This window comes from Silene latifolia, chromosome 11 (genome assembly GCF_048544455.1).
Source record: "Silene latifolia isolate original U9 population chromosome 11, ASM4854445v1, whole genome shotgun sequence".
Classification (NCBI taxonomy): Eukaryota; Viridiplantae; Streptophyta; class Magnoliopsida; order Caryophyllales; family Caryophyllaceae; genus Silene; species Silene latifolia.
Genome location: NC_133536.1, coordinates 134,769,638 through 134,786,294, shown reverse-complemented (window position 1 = coordinate 134,786,294; position 16,657 = coordinate 134,769,638). Strand labels below are relative to the sequence as shown.

At 36.8% G+C, this 16,657-nt stretch overlaps 1 long non-coding RNA gene across 1 annotated transcript; it reads left to right on the top strand.

Annotated features, from left to right (window-relative positions):
- The first annotated feature begins 943 nt into the window (after positions 1-943).
- Positions 944-10,288, top strand: LOC141615087 (uncharacterized). Its single transcript, XR_012529609.1, has 3 exons — positions 944-1,098; positions 1,944-2,004; positions 9,984-10,288. It is a non-coding gene; the product is annotated as an uncharacterized LOC141615087 (long non-coding RNA).
- Positions 10,289-16,657: the final 6,369 nt, after the last annotated feature.

The following is a 16,657-nucleotide window of genomic DNA, read 5'->3' as shown; positions in this document are numbered from 1 at the left end:
TTGGCCCCAGAACTTACATAATAAGTGAAATTAAACCCCTTTATCAAAATCTCACAAGAAATTCAATTTATCATATCAAAACAGTAAAAATGGTTATGTTTTTATGAAAATACAAAAAAAAAAGCATAAATTAGATAAAAAAAATTAAAAATACTTTAAAAAAATCAAACAATTTATTATTTTAATATAAAGCTGTGGACACGGGGGAGGGGGGGGGCACGGGGGCGTTTAGGAACAAACGTTTGCATTTGTGGAGTCGCCACCCAATCATCACTGGGTGGTTGGCGGGAGATGCAGAAATGAGGTATCTACAAAAGTATAGATTTTTTAGCACCAAAAAAAAAAAAAAAAAAAAAAGTACAGATTTTTCAACTTGTTTTTGCAATTTTTGTAAAAAAATTTCAATTGCAAAATATTTTTTCAATTTTTTTTTTACATACGTATGTAATTCGGTATGATTTTTTGAAAAAAAAAACAATTAACAATTTTTTGTGAATTTTTTTGAAATATTGAAAAATAGAGTATTTTGAATATTGGTTTACCCTTTTATTTTATTGTTTATATTTTTTGTCATGAAAATCTTTTATTCCGACTTTTGATTTTAACACAACTACCTAACAAAATATTTTGCAATTGAAATTTTTTTACAAAATTTGTAAAAAAAGTTGAAAAATATGTACTTTATATAAAAATAATAATTGTTTGATTATCGTAAAGTATTTTTATTTTTTTATCTGTTTATGCTTTTTTTTTTTTAAATTTATTTTTTGTAAACTTTTATTTTGTATTTTTCATAAAAACATAACCATTTTTACTTTTTTGATATGATAAATTGAATTTATCGTGAGATTTTGATAAAAGGTTTAATTTCACTTATTAGGTAAATTATGGGGCTAAATTACTCTATTTGAAAGTTATGGGGTTAATTTTACAATTGCACAAATTATGGGGTCAATCACTACTTCCCCGTTTTTTTCTCTAATTCATACAACGCTCTCCATCCTCTTCTTCTTTCCTTTATCTCTTTCAATTCATACTGATTCGCGGCACACCCTACACGACTCCTGATCATTACTCTTATTTCCTCTTTTATAAATTGTAAGTATTCTATTCAAGTTCGTTTTCCTCAGTTTGGTAAATCGTTATCTGTTTAGAAACATTCTACAATTTGTTAAACTAAAGTCTAGATTATAATGAATTTTGGGTTGTTAATGTGTGGCATGAGTTTATATCAGGTTTGGGGTAAGTCTTTTCAGAGAATTAGAATTGACTTAAAATTGACTTGTTTGGGATTTGTAACAGTTGGGTGCGTTTGGGAGTTTTGTTAATTGTGATCGTACTCGTTGTTGTAGTCGGATGTTGTTGGTCTTTGTTGCTATGCTGGTTGTTGTGACGGACCTGGTTGCGGTTTTGGGGAAATTTATCAGAGACTACTTGTTGGTGTTGTCACGGCCGATGCGCCGGGGATGCTACCGCGGACGCAACACATTGAGTGTTATGAGTGTACTGATTATAAGTAGAAGTTAGGAGGGCTCAATTTACGTTGCTATTTAGTAATTGATAGTAATTATATTTTTCTTATTGTTGAGTAGTCTTGTTAACGAGATGGATTGTGTAAGATTTGGAAATTTAAATAGATTAGGTTGACGAGGATCTTACTCTTATGGAGAATTAATGATTGTGAAGTTGTCATGCTCTTTGAATGAAGATTGTGTACGGATGGTTTGTTAAGGGGAATCAGGTGTATTGTTAGTGTACAAATACCAGGCTTGTGAGAGTAATCATGCTACAAGTTGGTATCAATTTGAGAGTTGAGCATCATGGGTATTGATTCAAGGAAAGAGATACGGAGTGTATTCTTTATGTAATATTGAGTCTACATAGTAAGTTGGGTGTTATTTTCCTGTTATATAGTAGTAATCGGGTAATTTGTATATTTGTAGCTAGTGGTTTTGAAGTAAAAGAATTTTTGGACTAAGTAGCTTGGATTGATCATCTCGAGAGGTAAGGACTTTTACCCTTTTCAAATTTAAGTTTTAAATTGTTTTTTTTTTTATAATACTTTGGCACCGATGAATTTTTACTCGTATTTCTATATTTTGAATATCACATATTGGAATGGTTTCGGCTCAGGCCGCTTTGGAAAAATTTGGTTTCTTCTGGTCTATAAGTGTAACACCCCCATACTCCAAGTGCCTTACCAGGACCACTCAGGTATGAAGGTATTACCATCTCGGTTACCCGAGGCAATGATAATCAAATAAACAATAAAGAAACAACGTTTAAATAGAAATACTTAGTTAAAGGTTACAATCTCGAAACCAAAACCAAAAGTATAATACATGATCTCAAACTGATCATTTCTTTCGTTCTAATCGAAATGTAAAGAAACTACTAAGCTACAAATGAAGACTTCTATCATCATATCGTGGCAATCCCAAATATCCCAAGACTCATCTCATACTGCTCAATATCTGCTCACCATCCCCGAATGGATCACCGCAGTTTACAAAACAACAACCGGGTCGAGACTAATCACACAACTCAATATATATCAACAATGAGATAAACAGACGACTTAAATCACACACACACAACCACACCAATTCCAATAATCTCAATCACCGATCGTCCACTGGACCGATCCTGCCGATGGGGGACCGCCACCGTACCCACCAAATCCCCGCTCCTCATAATGAGCGATAACCCTATCCATTAATGTGCACATCCCCTTCCATGGCGGGTTCCACGAAGGGCGAAACTAGGGCGTGAAGTCACTCCCGCAAGTGACCCCACTCGGTAGAGGCCACGCCTCGCGAACCATCAACAAAGAATCACAACCACAAACACAATACAATTATTATATCAAACAACCAAATACAACACATCAACCAATATCCCATTATGGGACTAATATCGAGTAGAAATCCTACCCGGAAAGCACACTATCGACGGTCTCTCTTTTCCGTATCAAAAAGTTTCCTCTACGAAACCTCCTCCTATCATACAACATGCAAATGCTACCAAATCACATACTACTCAAAAACCCCCAAATCCCTATATTAGGGTTTAACCAAATCAAAGGAAAGACAACAAAAAGGGTACATAGATCTTACCCTCGACGCAAGGATCTCAACGGTATAATCAACGATGAGAACTGACCTTCCAAACTCCGGGATTTGCTAACGATGCGATTAGGATTAAGAACGTACTTGCTTTCTCTCTTTAACAGTAAATTAGGTTTTGCAAAAGTGTTTAGAATAATGACGACGAAGGTTATATATCTTAATCGCATAATTAACAAAACCCGAGAAAAACTCCCCGTAAACCGGCTACTCGATCGAGTACCCAAGGTATTCGATCGAGTACCCCCTTACTCGATCGAGTATCCTAGTTACTCGATCGAGTACCCAACAGGTCAGAAACTTTTCTAAAACGCAACTTACCCTTACTCGACAGAGTAAGGCCTACTCGGTAGAGTACCCGAAGACTCACAAATACGGAGTATTACAATCTTCCCTCCTTAAAAAGAACTTCGTCCCCGAAGTTCAACCCATACTCAAAAACAAACATACTAACTCGATCAAGACACAACAACGTGACTAAGAACTCTAAACAAAACTCCAATCCAAACATGAACTCGTAACACCAACTCCGCTAACTATTCCTACCTCCACAACATGGCTCACGATATCGTATCAACTCCATTATATCTCTCTCAACACTAACTCCATACACTACCAACTAGCTCCGTAATATATCATCCAGAGCCAATCCAATATCAAAATACCCATAACATCAAACGGAATGTTACATTCTACCACCCTTAAAAGGAACTTCGTCCTCGAAGTTTACTCGGACTCATAACATCATCCTCCAACCACAACACTATATAAAATATTCTCACACTCCGAAGCATCACACTACTACAAGCACGGCCATGGCCTTTTATAAGTATCATCCACAAAACAAATCCCTCCTTTACGCTACGCTAACACTCTACTTCCAATTATATTACAACATGCACCACCATGAAACTTTCTTTTATTGCATCCTACTCCTCTTAAGATAAATGTTACGTCCCCGTAACTCACTAATACTAAATCCTAGCTATATCGTCTCATTATCCTCATCACCACCGTATGTCAAAGATAACCACCTATAACCTAAACACTCGCCATGCATATATCCAAGGCTCTCTTACTTAAACATTCCTCATACCTCACTGTTCGGCACACCACCTAACCTATACCATAAAACTCGTAGCAAAAACACCATACTAACTCTCCATTATTACCGCAAAACAACATACCTCTCTATGTAAAGCACCTATCTCCCAAAAGCATAACTCACGATCCACACTCGTTACGTACACTCACACTAGATCCTCAAGTTCTTTCCTTCATTACCGCAAAACTCATACACAACTTAACATGACACTAATACCCAACACCCTACACTAACTGTCCCAAAAACTGATTATGAACCACGTGCAGCTTCTAGATTAGTATAACACATGTTCCACTAATCACTTACCATGACTATGTCTAACGCCTCATCTTAAAACAAGGTCCAAAAGTACCGTAACAACTTATGACAACTGTGTCCCATAAAATGTAATGTCACTATAACATGCCAACAACGAAAATATATACAACTCTCTTTCATATCATACTCGCCCTCATTCCAAAACTTAATCGTAAGAAACATCGATAACAAAACAACTCGTCTATCTCGTACAAAAACGAAACTCACAGAAGCAACATCAAACAAAACAACAATCTATGTATGATCGTATGTACTTTCAAACTCAAATCATAATCATCCCGCCTACTCCACCACAACCGGTGACGGCATCACAACACCGCCACCAACGACCACACCGCAGATGCGAAAATACCCGCATCACAACACTAAATATCGTGCCCTGATCACCACCCGAGGCACCACAACCACATCGATAGTCATCACAATCATCAACTCCCATAAATACCGACTCGAATAACTTCTCGGAAAAGAAAAACTTACTCAAATCCACTTTACTAAATCATAACACAACATATTTTATGAATTAAACAGATAATAACCTCGTGAATATCATCCCCTTACCATATCACTGATTGACATGTATCATGAATACATACAAGTATAGCCAGTCATGCCAGATCACTCAAATTATTACCTTTTTGAATATCATTCAATTAGATCAGCGTACTCAACATGCATTACAGAACATTCAAATAACAACTTTATGATAATCACACCATACCACGTCTTGTGAGGTCAAAACCTCACACAAACATTTATATATCACAGACCCGTAATCACATCCAACCAGTCAATCCTGATCACGTAAGTTACCACTCAACAAAGGTTACCTGTCGCCCGAGCTTAACTTGCAAGCCCCTCATCACATTATTCCATTCGCATATCCAGCACCTTCTGCCATATATAACTATACAACTAACACTCACTATGAGAAACCGCCTCCTAAGACTATGTTTTATACTTCTTCACAACCATACCTATCAATTCAATCTCTACAAAATCAGCCTCTGTAGAATTGCCATCTTTCCTACTTATCATTAACCTTAACCACTAGCGACAACGCCTCCACACCACTACCGTTCGTACATCAAACTTCTTACACTCATCTCTAAAAATCACCGTTTCTTCCCTATCTTTGGTTATCATCCCCGATAATGAGCATCAAATCCATCAACAAAATTACCTCAACATTATTCCCAATACTATCCTTAATTGTATCATCATCTAACTCTCCACCAAAATCTCATATCCTGCAGATATTCTACCAACTTCTTACTTTCCTTAATTTCTCGAAACTCAAGACTAATCTTGTTGTTCCGAAGCTCCTGTATAACCATTTACTCAATTACTCTTGATAGTATCATATATCCCGATGATTCCTTACTTTTATATCACATAACTCCGGTGAACATTTTTCTCAGCTTACTTTTATCCTTCTTTTCTCTTTATACTCAACAATTCCTTTTAATATCTCAACTCCTTATTACTTCTACCTAACCCTTTAGTGCTCCAATTACCTTCTCATCGCTCCAAAACTCAAATCTCATTATTTCATATCGATATCATCTCACTCTTTATTACCATGAGTCCCCTCTCATCACTCCACTTACTCACACTTGTCACTAATTTGTCCATAAAAAAAAAATCAACGTTTAAAGTTCAAACAATTACATCTCCCTTTTTACATCTCTAGAAATCAAAATTCTTTTTATACCGTTAATTGTCCAAGGAAATCACACATTAGTTTCGTCTCTCGATAACACAAATTTCCAAACTCAGTCACTATCTGCAAATCCACATCGCGACATGTCTCCATTAAGTTCACTATATACCTCTCTTCTCAATTCCTCTAAAACGACCTTTCATTACATATATTCTTACTTAACACTATTTCTAACCATCTCCCTCCATAATTCGTTATACATCTCAGGTTGCTACTGTCCACATCCTTTCTTTCAATCTTTTCATTCTCACGTTCCTTAAACTTACATCACTCTTTGCCCACATTCACTTACTCTTACATTACTTAACACACAATCATATCACTCATCCCGTCTCACAAAACATGCTCTATGCCTCAATTAAGCCATATCAATCTTCCTTTTCTTTTTCCACTATCTATCACAACACATAGAACTCATGTCCTCCCACCGAACTCCTACTCACCACGGTGCCACTCACCACACCATAAGATTGGGTAACTTACGCATCAGGATCAACATACATGTAAAACAATGCATAAAGACGTAAAATAACACCTTTGAATTAAACATAATATGCAACGAAGTCAAAAGATAAGCATATGATCCAAAACAGGGGTCACTAGATCGAGTACAGGCCACTCGATCGAGTAAGTGACTTACTCGATCGAGTAGGTGAAGATCAGAAGCACGTAAAACAAATTACCAGGGCCACTCGATCGAGTAACTGACGTACTCGATCGAGTTTCCCCCCTACTCGATCGAGTACCAAGGCTACTCGATCGAGTACCTACACATTTCTCAAAGACTTCCCAGTTTTAAGTAAAATGTCATAACTCACTCATTTCTTGGTCGTTTTGGGCGTGTGACCTATCGTTAGAATCGTAAAAGAACAAGCTATCACCTCCAATTGGAATCACATTAAAATCATTTATGAATCTCAAGTTATAACAGTTTAAAGACAACTTTGTTGTAATCAGACGGCATAACTATTTGATTTTTACTTCCAAACAGCTTAAACAACAACCAAGCAAACAAAACCAGTCCAAAACTCATAAAACCAGTATTCATAATCATATGTTACTATTTTCAAAAGCCAAACAATAATATTCATCATGCACATAGATTATTTAACTTGTCAATCACGATTTGCCCACATGCTTTTATTTTATAACTTTACGTACACAATAACATAATATACGACATAAAATCCCCTATTCACATGTTACTAACATTGCAACATTATACAATCCATTACCCACATAAACATGCTCCACACATGAATTTCATATTCTTATGCAATTACTTACCTATTCTCTTCCAACCAATTCATCCATTACAGCTACACACTTCTTACAACATATACACATGAACAATCGTGGACAAGTACATAAACTTATCATACAACTCTATGCAAACAAAATATACGTATACAACACAACATTCTATTCACATGTTATTATTATGTCACATTATGAATCATCCATCTTGCAACATCATTACTCATCACATATCATCACATATGAACTACTTCCTTTTTCTACCACATCATTCATCATTCTCATATACTTTTCCTACGATTCAAAACAACATTGTAAACCAACTATCATACTTTCAATCAATAGCTTACGAAATCACATCATCACCATCTTTTCTACACATTCCCCATTCTCCACATACATACATCCACTGATTCATGCCACACATCACCATATAAGTACACAATTCACAAGATAAACACATAGCGATCCCGACTCATATCCCATGGTGACCGGTTCAAAATTGTAGGGCGAGTTCGCGACTTTAGGACGTCTCCCAAGCCTTTGCATTAGCCCCTACAACTTTTATCCCGGGTTCATTTTAATTGACTCCCTATATTCATTAAATTCATTGGTTACAGGTTTCAGGATCGTCGCTCTGATACCATTTGTAACACCCCCATACTCCAAGTGCCTTACCAGGACCACTCAGGTATGAAGGTATTACCATCTCGGTTACCCGAGGCAATGATAATCAAATAAACAATAAAGAAACAACGTTTAAATAGAAATACTTAGTTAAAGGTTACAATCTCGAAACCAAAACCAAAAGTATAATACATGATCTCAAACTGATTCAAGCATCGTTCTAATCGAAATGTAAAGAAACTACTAAGCTACAATGAAGACTTCTATCATCATATCGTGGCAATCCCAAAATATCCCAAGACTCATCTCATACCGCTCAATATCTGCTCACCATCCCCGAATGGATCACCGCAGTTTACAAAATAACAACCGGTCAGACTAATCACACAACTCAATATATATCAACAATGAGATAAACAGACGACTTAATCTGTCACACACACAACCACACCAATTCCAATAATCTCAATCACCGATCGTCCACCGACCCGATCCCGCCGCGATGGGGGACCGCACTGCCGTACCCACCAAATCCCCGCTCCTCATAATGAGCGATAACCCTGTCCATTAATGTGCACATCCCCTTCCGTGGCGGGTTCCACGAAGGGCGAAACTAGGGCGTGAAGTCACTCCCGCAAGTGACCCCACTCAGCCGAGGCCACGCCTCGCGAACCATCAACAGCAATCACAACCACAAACACAGTACAATTATTATATCAAACAACCAAATACAACACATCAATCAATATCCCATTATGGGACTAATACTGAGTAGGAAATCCTACCTGGAAAGCACACTATCAGACGGTCTCTCTGTATCAAAAAAAAGCTTCCTCTACGAAACCTCCTCCTATCATACAACATGCAAATAGTACCAAATCACATACTACTCAAAAACCCCCAAATCCCTATATTAGGGTTTAACCAAATCAAAGGAAAGACAACAAAAAGGGTACATAGATCTTACCCTCGACGCAAGGATCTCAACGGTATAATCAACGATGAGAACTGACCTTCCAAACTCCGGGATTTGCTAACGATGCGATTAGGATTAAGAACGTACTTGCTTTCTCTCTTTAACAGTAAATTAGGTTTTGCAAAAGTGTTTAGAATAATGACGACGAAGGTTATATATCTTAATCGCATAATTAACAAAACCCGAGAAAAACTCCCAGAAATGTGGCTACTCGATCGAGTACCCAAGGTACTCGATCGAGTACCCTTACTACTCGATCGAGTATCCTAGTTACTCGATCGAGTACCCAACAGGTCAGAAACTTTTCTAAAACGCAACTTACCCTTACTCGACAGAGTAAGGCCTACTCGATAGAGTACCCGAAGACTCACAAATACGGAGTATTACAATAAGTTTTAAGGTCGTCTTTGACGCTCCTGGGATTTCGTCCCGAAAATTTAACAATTGGCCCGAGTTCATTTGGGTGGGGATTGTCCGCCCCCCACTCGCTAGGTAGTTAGACTTTCTCCTTTGGCGGTTCCATCTTACTGGCTGTCCAAATGTGAGAGGTGCGCACTATTAAGAGTCTCACAAAGCACAGGTGGTGCCTCTAGACCGTGTCAAGGGTTGGACATTGGCACACAGGTGGTGAAAGTTTTTTTTTTTTTTTTATGTTTTGATAATTGTTATTGGAAATGCTGGCTTCGGAATATTATTTCATTCTTATTCTTATTCTGGTTTTAAGTTTGATTAATTTATCTTTGTAAGCTTAACATTGTTTATTGTTTCTCTAAAACTCAGCTTTGCTGACGTCCTTATGTTTTGGGTCGTTCCCCTCACTGGAACCTGTACCTATTTATGTTTTGGGTACAGTTGATAGGTACAATTGAGATGCTGCATGGGTGCATATTGGATCCGGGGATTAGTACGAGCGTGGAAGGATTTTGAATAAAGACTCCGTCTTAATCTATTTATAATTTTATAATATCGCTGGATTTGAATTTTATTTATTGTTTTAGATTTTGTAAGACTTAAGTCTTCCGCTGCAACGTTTTAATTATTTGATAAAGTTTTGAGACATGTACTTTGTTTTTAAAGGTTGACTCTGTATTTACCTTGCACTTGGCATTTTTAGCTAAGTGTGGAGTGACAGCCGTGAATTTTCCATCTTTTCTTTACCGCTTTGGTCGTGAGAATTTAGGGCTGTTACACCGGGGTTCTTCTTCCGTGTTCAGTTTGACGAAAAAGGAAGATTAAGTAACCTTTTATAGAGGGATGCGATGATGAGAGAGGACTATCTGCTGTACGGGGATGTTAAAATATTTGATACGACGTATCGCACAAACAGGTACAATCTTATTTGTGGAGCGTTTGTTGGTATTAACAATCATTGGTCGAACGTCATGTTCGGTTGTGCTTTCCTGTCGAACGAGAGGGAAGAATAATTCGAGTGGTTGTTCAATGTTTTCAATTAGTCCATGGGTGAGGATGTTCATCCTGTCTCAATCTTCACTGACCAAGACCAAGCAATAGCAAACGCCATTGAAACGGTATTACATTTTTTGACTAATATGACAACAATCTTCAGAAATCACCATGTGACCATATTTGAGCATACATGTTATGGTTTGTTTCTTAATATAAACCAAAGAATTGTTATATTTCAGAATAACATGATATCATTTCTAAACATGTAAGTTATTGTTAAAATGTTACCACCATAGCTGATAAATATATTTATGTTATTCTCTAAAGACTTCTGAACATGTAGACATAAGAAACAGAACATGGTGTCATGTAAGTGATTTTTCAGAATGTCACCACCTTAACAAAGAAATGTACCCAAACAAATTTCTTGAAATGTAAACATAATTCGACTTGTTAACGTAATTGGTTTATGTGTACACCTTATCACACATATGTACCTATTTTATGATGATTATACAATTGCCATCTTCATAACATGATGTGTATAGACATGGTTACATATTTGCTTCAAGGAGAATGTGTCTCAGTGTTACCATCTTAGTGTGGAGAAACATAAGTTAACATGGTTACATTGTGTCATAGTGTCTTATGTCACCACGTTCCTACCTTAATGTTACCATCTTGGTGAATACTAACATAAGTTATTCCTCACGTCACCCCATTCTGTCATAAATGTTACATATTAGTTTTTATAAAGATATGTTAATATGGTAACATTTGGCCATATTGTCTTATGTCACTACATTCCTCCATCAATGTTACCATCTTGGTGAATACTAACATATATTAATATGGTTACATTTGGCCATATATTCTGATGTCACCACAATCCTACATCAATGTTACCATATTGGTGAATACTAACATAAGTTAACATGGTTACAGTGTGTCATATTTACTCATGTCACCCTCTTCTGCCATAAATGTTACCATCTTAGTTTGTATAAATAGATGTTAATATGGTAACATTTGGCCATATTGTTGGCTCGAGGTTAAAACTTGTCGTCAAAAGCTACCTAACCAAAATAATATTTATAACTTCACAAACTACTCTTAGTAAAGAGGTAAGTAAAGGTCGGATCCCAAGGGACGGATATTGATGTAGGATTTTCAGTTGCAAATAGTTGTGTCTTAGGGTGTACACCTTATCACACATATGTACCTATTTTATGATGATTATACAATTGCCATCTTCATAACATGATGTGTATAGACATGGTTACATATTTGCTTCAAGGAGAATGTGTCTCAGTGTTACCATCTTAGTGTGGAGAAACATAAGTTAACATGGTTACATTGTGTCATAGTGTCTTATGTCACCACGTTCCTACCTTAATGTTACCATCTTGGTGAATACTAACATAAGTTATTCCTCACGTCACCCCATTCTGTCATAAATGTTACATATTAGTTTTTATAAAGATATGTTAATATGGTAACATTTGGCCATATTGTCTTATGTCACTACATTCCTCCATCAATGTTACCATCTTGGTGAATACTAACATATATTAATATGGTTACATTTGGCCATATATTCTGATGTCACCACAATCCTACATCAATGTTACCATATTGGTGAATACTAACATAAGTTAACATGGTTACAGTGTGTCATATTTACTCATGTCACCCTCTTCTGCCATAAATGTTACCATCTTAGTTTGTATAAATAGATGTTAATATGGTAACATTTGGCCATATTGTTGGCTCGAGGTTAAAACTTGTCGTCAAAAGCTACCTAACCAAAATAATATTTATAACTTCACAAACTACTCTTAGTAAAGAGGTAAGTAAAGGTCGGATCCCAAGGGACGGATATTGATGTAGGATTTTCAGTTGCAAATAGTTGTGTCTTAGGGTGTCACAATTTGGGTTGAGATAGGAGATCAACTAAACTAATTAACAATATAAAAGCAAAGTAATAAAAACAAGCAAGGTGATTAAAATGAGATGTAAACAATTGATTAAAACACTAGGGTGTCATGGGTTCATAGGGGATTCATGGGAGTTGATCATACAAATATATTCTCAAGTTATAAGCAAACAATTATTGTTGTGATGGGATCGAGTTGGTGTATAAGCTTACAATCCCTAGGAAGGTTTGGGTCCCGGAGCCGAATCGATTAGATTGTACAACACCTACAAGTTGACTTAATCCTTCCTATCCAACTATATGCATGGTCTAATGAGACTCGAGTTGGTTTATAAGCTTACAAGTCCCATTGAAAAGATAGGTGATGAGTAAAAAATGCAAGGATTCATAGGCTCACATTTCATCATACATAACATGTGCATAAGTTGAAATCACAACAAGCAAGCAAATAAATTATGTGAACATATTAGATTAAGCATGAATTATTCCCTATGTTGGTTTCCTCTAATTCCCCATTAACCCTAGTTAAGGAAACTACTCACTCATTATCAAGTTTAACATGCTAACAAGGTTGTCAATCATACTAGCAAGACAAAACATGATGAACAAATGAAAATGATTAACAATAATTAAACAAAGTTAAGAGAGAATTATACCTATGAAGATGATTCCAAATAATAAAGCAAAGAATAATAGAAGTACTTGATGATTGATGGAAGATTGTCAATCTTCCAATCAAACCCAAATAATCTTCTAATTACCCAAAATAAATGAAGAACAATAGAGAAATTAAGGAAAGATTAAGTATTGAGATTTGTATTAAGACTAGATTAAAAGTTGATTACAAGATTAAGGAATGATTAGAACTTGATTAAGAAAGTATTACCACTTGATTCTAATCTAGGTAGTACAAAGGGGTATTTATACTAAAGATTAAGTACAAGGATTAGGGTTACTAAGGGCTTAAATGACTATTAAGTCCTTAAGAAAAGTTGAGGAAATGCTCCTCTCCAAGGAAATGAGCATTTCCGTTTTGCTAGTCTTGGCATGGGACGAGCGTCTTGAGAATAGGCACGGGCTCTCTGGAGTGTGAGCCGAGCAGATCATGGAGGAGACGCTCGGATACTTTGGTTTTAAGATGAGCGTCTTGGCTGGAGGACGCTCGAATGGTGGTGCTGGGAGACGCCCGGATTGGTGGGAATCCGCTCGGATCTTGGGTCAGACAACTTCTTTTATTTTCGCTCCTCAACAATCCATGAGGATCTTGTTGAGGATGCAAGGATCCTTTCATCATTGCCCAATCTACTTTATTATCTATATAGGCCATCTAGTATTGTCTTCTCCTTGATGCTTGGTCACTAGATGCGATCCATTTAGCTCCATTTTGCCATGAAAATGCAAGGCTATCACTTCTTTCCTACCAAAAGCGACAATCCTCAAAGAATATGCAAAATGGGAAACTAAAGATAGTAAATGACCCAATTATACACTAAAAAGCATAGGAACGAGGTAAATTCGGGGACTAAATGTGCTCAAATATGAGTCACATCAAACATCCCCAAACCGAACCTTTGCTCGTCCCGAGTAAAGAGGTGACAAAAACTAGGACCCTTATTTAAACTATCCTACTAATATAGCCAATGTGAGACAATTAGCGGGTCTCACTCCGCCCCTTCAACGCACAATAAGACAACCATAAGATAGGATGCCTTCTTGCAAAGCAAGGTGGGGCTTGCCAAAATGGCGATACATCCAAGCATTAAAGCACACAAAACAAGTAGTGGATGCATCTACAAAAATGAATAGCCACTTTCCTCATCTAAGTGGCGGAAATTATCTAAAAGGGAAGCAATCTAAGGGTACACACTCCTTCATAGATATGGTTTCTTCAAACTACTAAGCCTAGAAGGATACCAATAAATCACCTCCAAGTTGTGTCAAGCTAGGGTACCTTTGTCCTCAATTGTTAAATGCTTTTGTCAAGAGTAGACTCCCTATGGTGTTAGAAACACTGGAGGATCGTGGAATTCCCCTTCTTGCCTAGACAAGAAGAAGGGTCGTCCTCTCTCTACCATGCACAAAAGTGGATTCGATGGATAAAGGGATCATTTGTATTCGAGTTTCATATGGGAGTTTGCTTTTGTTGTTGTTTTTCCCCCAATTTCTTGTGGCATTTGACATTTGAGAACAATTCTTTGCCATTTCTTTTGATGTTTGGCATTTCAACACTTGACAATTTCAACTTTTTGCATTTTCTTTTGAACATTTTCAAAGTCACCCCATTTGTAGTGAGGGTGCTTATATTTGAAGCATAGGAGTTTTTATTTTTGTTACTCCTCTTTCCTTTTTGATGCATTTTGCAAACTTTTTGACTTTAATTTCAATGCTTGAACTCAAATTTGAACAATTTTGTGCGCATTCCCTTTTTGATGACAAAAATGTGGTAGAATATAGATGATGGTTTCATGGTTTGAAAGGTCACCTTGGAATAAACGGTAGCCAAGGAGTTATCCCACCACAAAGTACTCTTGACTAGGCCTTAATCCATGGGTCAAAGGATACTAGCATGAAACATCCTAGGGTGTTTTACAAGTATTCTAAGAAGCAAAGTCTTAAGAAGAAAAAGTATCTACAAGGGCCTTACATACACTTGTCAAGCTTCCCAAATAGATATTTTCACAAAAATTTTCCTAAATGTAATTACATGCCATGATGCAACTAACATTTATACAACCTAATGCATATGCTTCTACCAACTAGTATGCCAAATAATCTAAATGCAATCCTATAATCACATTGTTTATACCGCATCAATCAAAATAAAGCCACATAGTCATTAACATAAAGAGGAAAAAGGAGATTGGAAAGATCATACCATGCGGTCTTCAATATCCTCATGTCTCGGATGTGGCATAGTCGATCAATGTGAAAAAGGGTAGACAAACACAATATATACAAGACTACACTATATAGGAAATGAACATGTTTTTGGGTTTTTTCAAATTTTTATGGTTTTTACGATTTATGGAATAAAAAGACATGTTTTTGTATTTTCAAAATTTTTCAATTTTTATCATTTTTGTTTTAAAAGTCATGTTAGAATTTCTCACCCCCACAATAGTATGGGCATTGTCCTCAATGGCCAATACGATAGGAAATTATGCAAGCTATATGAGAATGTATGATTTCTACACTAAATGCAAACTATATGACATATAAACAAGTGAATGCATTCTAAACTATACTATATGAAGCATGAATTTGTTTGGTTGGAGAGCATAATTTGAATTAACTCCCAATGCTTATGCTTGAACTTCCCCAAACCAAATGAGACACTATTGCTAATGTCAAAAATGGGAAAGTTCATGCACAAGAATGCTATGCATGAAACTAAATTTATCATTTTGGATTTTACATGGTGGGAACAAGAAATGACACCTCAATGGGACTGAGGTGGGAGTCCTTTGAGTGTTGCTAGGGCTCAAACACATGATCAAGATAAAAATTTAAAAACAAGAGAAATGAACGAAGCTAAAGGAGGTGTAGGAAACTCACAATAGATTGTGGCATCCTCCAAAAAGCTTGCTAATCCTCAATTATCGCCCATGGCGACATCACTTCCATCGTCATCATCATCATATACTTCCTCACTAGTATCATCATCATCTACCTCCATAGACCCGGAGGATTCACCATCATCACTTGAACTTTGATCCTCTTCTTCCTCATTTTCCTCTTCTTCTTCAACTTCTTCACTCTCAACAACAATCTTCTCACCACCCATGCTAGCATCCCTAGGAGCATTAGGAAAGAATACTTCCCTATCCGCCCAACTAGGCAAAGGACATGATGGGTCAAGAAGTCCTTGCCTAGCTAGGTGTAAGAGGGGCGGATATTGAGCTCTATAGGCATTGACTCGGTCTTCATAAGCTTGCTTATGCATGTGTTGCATTAATGGGTAGTGTGGAGTCATAATAGCGGAGGAGGATGATTCGACATTGAATTCCCTTTGTTGTTGTATGATCATCTCGGCTTCACCGGAGAGTGGGAGAAGATAGTTTGTGCTTCGGACATTGGGTCGGCAAATCTTGTTTGGTAGAATGAAGGACTTGGCATCTTTTGTAAGCCACTTAAATTTGTTGTCAAGGTTGTCATTCTTAACCCAATGGAATTTGTGAACCAT